Here is a 6296-nt window from a genome sequence, read left to right as displayed (position 1 = left end):
TCATAAATATCATCATAATATTAAAACAAAACTGACCTTAATTAATTAGAGCAGCATGTCTGTCAGAAGTCCCGTCCATGTGATAATCTCTGATCACGTGACCTGGAACTCCATACAGCCCTTTGACACAAACATTCACGATCATGTGATTTTTAAAATACATGTCCAATCTCCAATGGAACAGAGTGTTACAATGACCTATTGGATGCTCTTCCGCAACATGTGATCATTAAAGACATGAGACCGCTCTTCTCATTGTACCGGGACCGTTGTCATGGATCTCAGATGTAAACAATTGTCAATCGTAAAGACTTATACATGAAAAAAAAATTATAATCGAAGGGATCATAGTATATATATTTTATATTATTATATTATTATACCAAATATTCTCAATAGTCTCTTTTTCAGACCTACTAAATTGCACTATACAGACAATTATAATAATGCATCGCTACATATTGATCTCATTATTGGCACTTGAGAGAAATATCAAAATAATAGCAGAATCATATTTTTCTGCAAAGCAGGGGATGGCTAGAATGTTCTAAGTGAAATATATTTCAGTGTACATTATTCTAACTATATCCTGATATACATATTATACATTTGAAAAATAGGAACAGCTATTCAGAATGTTACCAATGACTGATTCGGAGATTTTCATTTTATAACCAAATTCAGTTCAATGGTCTCATTAAGGCCATCTGGATGCAAAGAGTTGAATTTTAGCATCCAGAAAACCTCTCTACAGCAGAGTTGGGTGAACCTGTTTCCACCCCATTCCATACGGGGAATTATTTCTAAACCTATAATGGTTAAACAATGTGGGTTCCCTTCATGTACATCTAAAAAGTGTCTAGAAACACTATGTAATTTATTTAGATTAATTAAGTTTCTACGGTGTTCCATAAACCTAACCCGCAAAGGTCTGGTGGTTCGTCCCACATAAAACATTTGACATTTGCATGTAAGTACATATATGACAAATTTAGAAAGGTGGTTATTTTATACTTTTCATCATTAGAAGTTATATACACATCATTAGTTCTGCTGGGGATATGTGAACATATCGTACATCTAGATTTTCCACATTTGAAGAAACCAGCGGGTCTCTCCATCAGCCACCCTGAAGTTTTAGAATGATCATTACAATTAATTGTCTTCAAATGGCTCAGTGCCAAAAAGGTCTTAAGTGATCTATTCTTTCTAAATGTGATATATGGTTTGGAAGGTAAAATATTCTGTAGTGTCCTGTCTGAGAAGTCTAATTACATGTAATAATATCCTTTATCTCCCTAGAGCTGTTATTAAATTTGCAAATGAAGGCCATCTCTGGTCCTTTTCTTTTTTGTCTATGATGGTATTCTGTGTTTGTCTTTCTTTTTATCAAGGAGATCTTGTATATTCATTGAATAAACCTCTCTATATGCAGCCTCTAGAATTGTCTCTGGATATCCTTGTTGTCTAAAAGCATTGAGCATCTCATATGCTTGTATGGAAAATGTCTCTATATTGGTACAGTTTCTTCGAAGGCGCATCAATTGCCCCTTGGGTATATTTTGTTTCCAATGGGCATGATGCACACTCTGATAGTGTAGATATGCATTAGTGTTAACAGGTTTTGTATTATTTGAGGTGATAATCTCCTCCCCTTGTGCCTCAAGGGTCACATCCTGGAAATTCATCCGATTCCTGCTATAAGTGTGAGTGAAGGATAAATTGTAAGAATTAGTGTTCAGGGTTTGAACAAAGGATGTGGCAGAAGAAAGATCGCCATCCCAAATAATAAAAAGATTGTGTGTATTATGGCCATAGAAGACTAGGTTCGCCGCCCAGCTGCTCCCCCACACATGTTCCTCCTCAGAGGCACCCATGTATAGGTTTGCATAACTGGGCGCAAACTTAGTCCCCATGGCCGTCCCCATCACCTGCAAATAATAAGTGCTGTGAAAAAGAAAATAATTATGTGGAAGAATAAATTGAATGCAATCATGAATGAATTTCCTATGTATGACTGGAAGATCTTCGTCCCGATTAAGTTTGTGTTCAATTACTTTTAAACCATTGTGATGAGGAATGTGAGTGTATAGTGCAGTGACATCTAAAGTGAGGAAGGCATAGGTATCCTTCCATTGAAAAGATTGAATGGTCTTGAGAAAGTGAGTAGTGTCTTGAATAGGTGACCTTAAAGTGCTCACCCGGGGTTGAAGAAATGAGTCAATGTAGAATGATAAATTAGAAGTGAGAGAGCTAATACCCGATATAATGGGATGCCTGGGAGGTGAAGTGAGGGACTTGTGTATTTCGGGGAGAAAATAAAAGATGGGAATAGTGGGGAAAGAGGGAAGCAGAAATCGGTAGGTTTTACTGGATATGACCCCCAAGTCTACTGCTGAATCAAGAAGTGTTTTCAATTCTATTTTATAATTATTGGTGGGGTCACTCTGTAAGATGGAGTAGAATTTGGTGTCAAGAAGTTGTCTGTGAGCTTCTAGAATATAATTATCCCGATTCATGACAACCAGACCTCTACCTTTGTCTGCCTCTTTTATTATAATGGATGTGTCTCACGTTAGTGACTTGAGTGCTCTTTTTTCCTCCCTTGTTAGATTTGAAAACTATCTAGTGCTACCTTGTTTTTGTGAACATAAAAGTTTTAAAGTCTTCTAAGGTAATCTTATAGAAGGCCTCGATGTTACTACTTTTAGCACTTATGGGGAATAATTCTGATTTGTTCTTGAATACATGACTATCTCTCTTAAGATCACATATTTTCTCAATTGATATACTTTCTGTATCTAGGTCACTACCTCCGATGGTATTACTTTCCTCCCACAATTCTTCTAGGGAGGAGAGCAAGACATCGTCAGTGCTATCCAGAACAATAGGCATGGAGGTGTCTCCTTGTTGATTCAATTGTTTTTTGTCAAAAAATCTTTTATGACAAAGAGTTCTTATATATCGATTTAAATCGACATATAGATCAAATATATTTGGTTCTCTGGTTGGGGAGAATTTAAGGCCTTTATAGAGCAATGATAGTTGAGAGTCATCCAGTTTTTGTGACGAGATGTTAAAGATACTCTTCACTAGGGGATCTCTAGATCCATTTGGATCATTTAGTCTACCCTTCTTAGATTTCTTTTGGTTGTGTTTGCCTCCTCTCCTCCCTCTGGGCTTAAGTCTCTCTGTCTTTTGGGTGTGCCTCTTGTATACCGAGGGTATTGTTGTAAGTATTCTCTGTTTTGTTTGGATCTTGCCCCTAAAAAAGTCCCATGGTCATGTCCTTCTCTCTCTCTAGGACTTTTGTGTGGTCTCCCTATTGGATATGTCGATGAAAGATCTTGATGTGTCTGGTCTTCAGATGTCTTATTGTGTATGTTCCCATTGTCCAAATTAGCACTAGCAGTCATGAGTGGGGCAAACCTATTCTTATGAATAAAATTATCAGAATCCGAATACCTCTTTTTCCTCTGTTCTAAATGAATGAATCTGTTTAATTTGGGTCTTTCTTTACTGTCTCTCTTCTGAAATAATTCTCCCTATGTTTGTTTTTATAGCTTCTGACTGTATTCCCTTCATAATCTAAACGATCCCTCCTAAATTTCTTCTGTTTATTTTCTATTAATTTTGTTTCAAATCTGATAACTCTATCGTTAACCAGTCTATCTCTTTCTTCAAAACCTCTCTGAGTATTATGCTGTTCCATTGTTCCCTTCAGTATTTAAATTTCTTCTCAATCATATGGGCTTTAGTAGACCAGTATCTGACAATCAAATTCATTAAAACAAATGTGCAGTTATCTAGAGCTTGATCCCACTCATCTTGATATCCAGCCTCATACTCATACTCTTAGGCCTCTAGGGATCATTTTATTCTCTATATATTTTTGCAGATTGACACTGTCCAGCCAATGTCTGGACTCTGCTTTTAACAAATCCTCTAATTTGTAGAAGTTTTTATACATATCCTTTTTGCCAGATTCAGGTACAATTTTACTAGAGACTTCCCATTGAGGTAAATAAGATTGCCTTCTCATATTTCTGTCTGTGAAATTAGAAAAACAACTCATGTCTGCTGCTTGGGCAATGACACCATACAAAGAAAAAATAGGAAGAAGGCCACAAGCGCTGACAGAGAGCAGCTGGTATAGAGGGTGTCAACCTCTTAGATAAATAGAAAATAATTAAGGATCAATTACCAGCGCTAAACACTAATAATCAATTAATGAATAATGGATGGTTTTCAAACAAATTGTTTATACATTTATTACCACAATAAAATCATCAATGGTGGATACACATGTATCTATCAATATATTAAAAACACTAAAATGTAGAAATACTCTGAGACCTATGTTCCTAGTCATTAAAGTCCTTAAATGGAGCCGGACTCTATATATTTGCTTTATAGGTTAAACATTCGCCTAGTGGCATCAATACATGTTACCGGATCCAGGTGCCAATGATATCACACAGTCCCTTAGGCAGCGTAATTTGCACAGAATGGGTTAATGTGTTTTCCACCTTTTCCACGGATGATACAGTCCCTTAGCAGCATTAGAGTTGCATGTAAATAGGGTTCTTGTAAAGCCACCAGGTGTCCGTTATTTTTGCCAGCAACCAGGAAGAATGGTGAAAAGTCCGCAATGTCGAGGTCCACAAATGGTAGGAAATAAGGTCCACAGAGAGCAAGTGGCAAGCACCATGTGTATCCACCATTGATGATTTTATTGTGGTAATAAATGTATAAACAATTTGTTTGAAAACCATCCATTATTCATTAATTGGTTATTAGTGTTTAGCGCTGGTAATTGATCCTTATATAAGTCCCAAAATCAAGTTGCTAACACCAACACCGGTCCTCTTGTAATTAGACCTCACAGCTGGTATATTTGCACTCAGACCTTCTGACTCAGGTTGGCGTCTTCCCCTCAATACTTCCCCAATCCACCTCAGGTAAACTTTTACTTTCTCCTTTCCTCAATTCTTTCTGGGTGACGAAAATACATATATTCCCAATTGTAATGAGTTGGCCTATATAAGGATAACTTTCCCATTTATGGGGCCAGTTAACTCTTGCTGGCAGCAGTCTGGAACATTCCTGCAGCTTTGCATCTAGTGGTCCACACAGTGTTTAATCCGGCCCTGAGCATAGGTCCTGCTATCAGGCTACAGAGTAAATTATACCACATTAGAGTCCCTACCATTATATGTTCATTAATCAGGTAAACAAGTCTACTTCAATGACAGCTTTCACCTTCCCAGCTGTATTGTGTATGGAGAATTGTATTGCTATTTGTTACTTGTGCTCTGTTTATATTTTGGTTACTGTATTGTAATGTAATGTTCTGTGCACCCTGTACTGTATGTACGACGCTGCGGACCACATGTGGCGCCCTATAAATAAAATGTAATAATAATATATTGTTATCTTGTTTTATAATGTGCTGACATACTGCACTGACAGTAGCTCTGGACCCTACCTGCCAAATTTATATAACATCAGTAAAAGCTTGTTGGAGGCTGGTGCTTTCTTGTTACTTGCAGTTGCTTTGGCTCATAATTTCATAAGGGTCACAGGCCAAAAATTGGTATATATTCCATATCTGAAGATATTATCCAGATAATATTTCTAAATATGTCTACCTTATTGGAAGATGTAATTCAAAATCCATATCAGTAGATGTTATCCAAAGTCACAGAGATAAAACAGGAACTACTCAGATAGTATCTCTGAGGAGGCAAGGGAAAGGGGATTCTAAGACTTTTCTGCATGTTGAAAAGAGTTAACCCCATGACCCAGTTCTGTGTTCTTAAATTGAAGCCCTCAGTCTGCAGAAGTCTCATACAGGAAGTTTGCCAGCAGCAGACAGCAAGGGAGTGTTTCTGTTACAAAGCCCTCCTCCTTTCTCTCTGGAAAGACTGACACCAGGGTCCACCAATGAGAGAGAGAGAGAGGAAAGTAGGGTGGTGCAGTAAGGGGAATTGTGGGAAGTGTGTGAGTACAGTGTGACTATGGAGGTTGGGGTGTTGTCCCCTCTCAGTGTCTTTAGATATATACAGTAACAGCTCTGTGTGCCCTGCTACAGCTGTCATTGCTGTCCAGGTAGGGAGAAGATATAGAGCAGCTGGAAAAGACTTTGCTGAACTCTGGGTGGACTTTATTGATATAACCCTGTTTACTGTTTGCTGGATGTCTGTGTCTCCATGAATAAATTTCATCTTGCCTTCATTGTAACCTGCTCCACTGTGTGATCCCTGAAACCCAGGATACCCAGGTCCCCCAGTATC

The sequence above is a fragment of the Taudactylus pleione genome, unplaced genomic scaffold, assembly GCF_031769625.1.
Source record: "Taudactylus pleione unplaced genomic scaffold, aTauple2 ptg000396l, whole genome shotgun sequence".
In the NCBI taxonomy this organism is placed as follows: domain Eukaryota; kingdom Metazoa; phylum Chordata; class Amphibia; order Anura; family Myobatrachidae; genus Taudactylus; species Taudactylus pleione.
The sequence above is the reverse complement of the archived record's forward strand: the minus strand, read 5'-3'. Positions refer to the sequence as shown.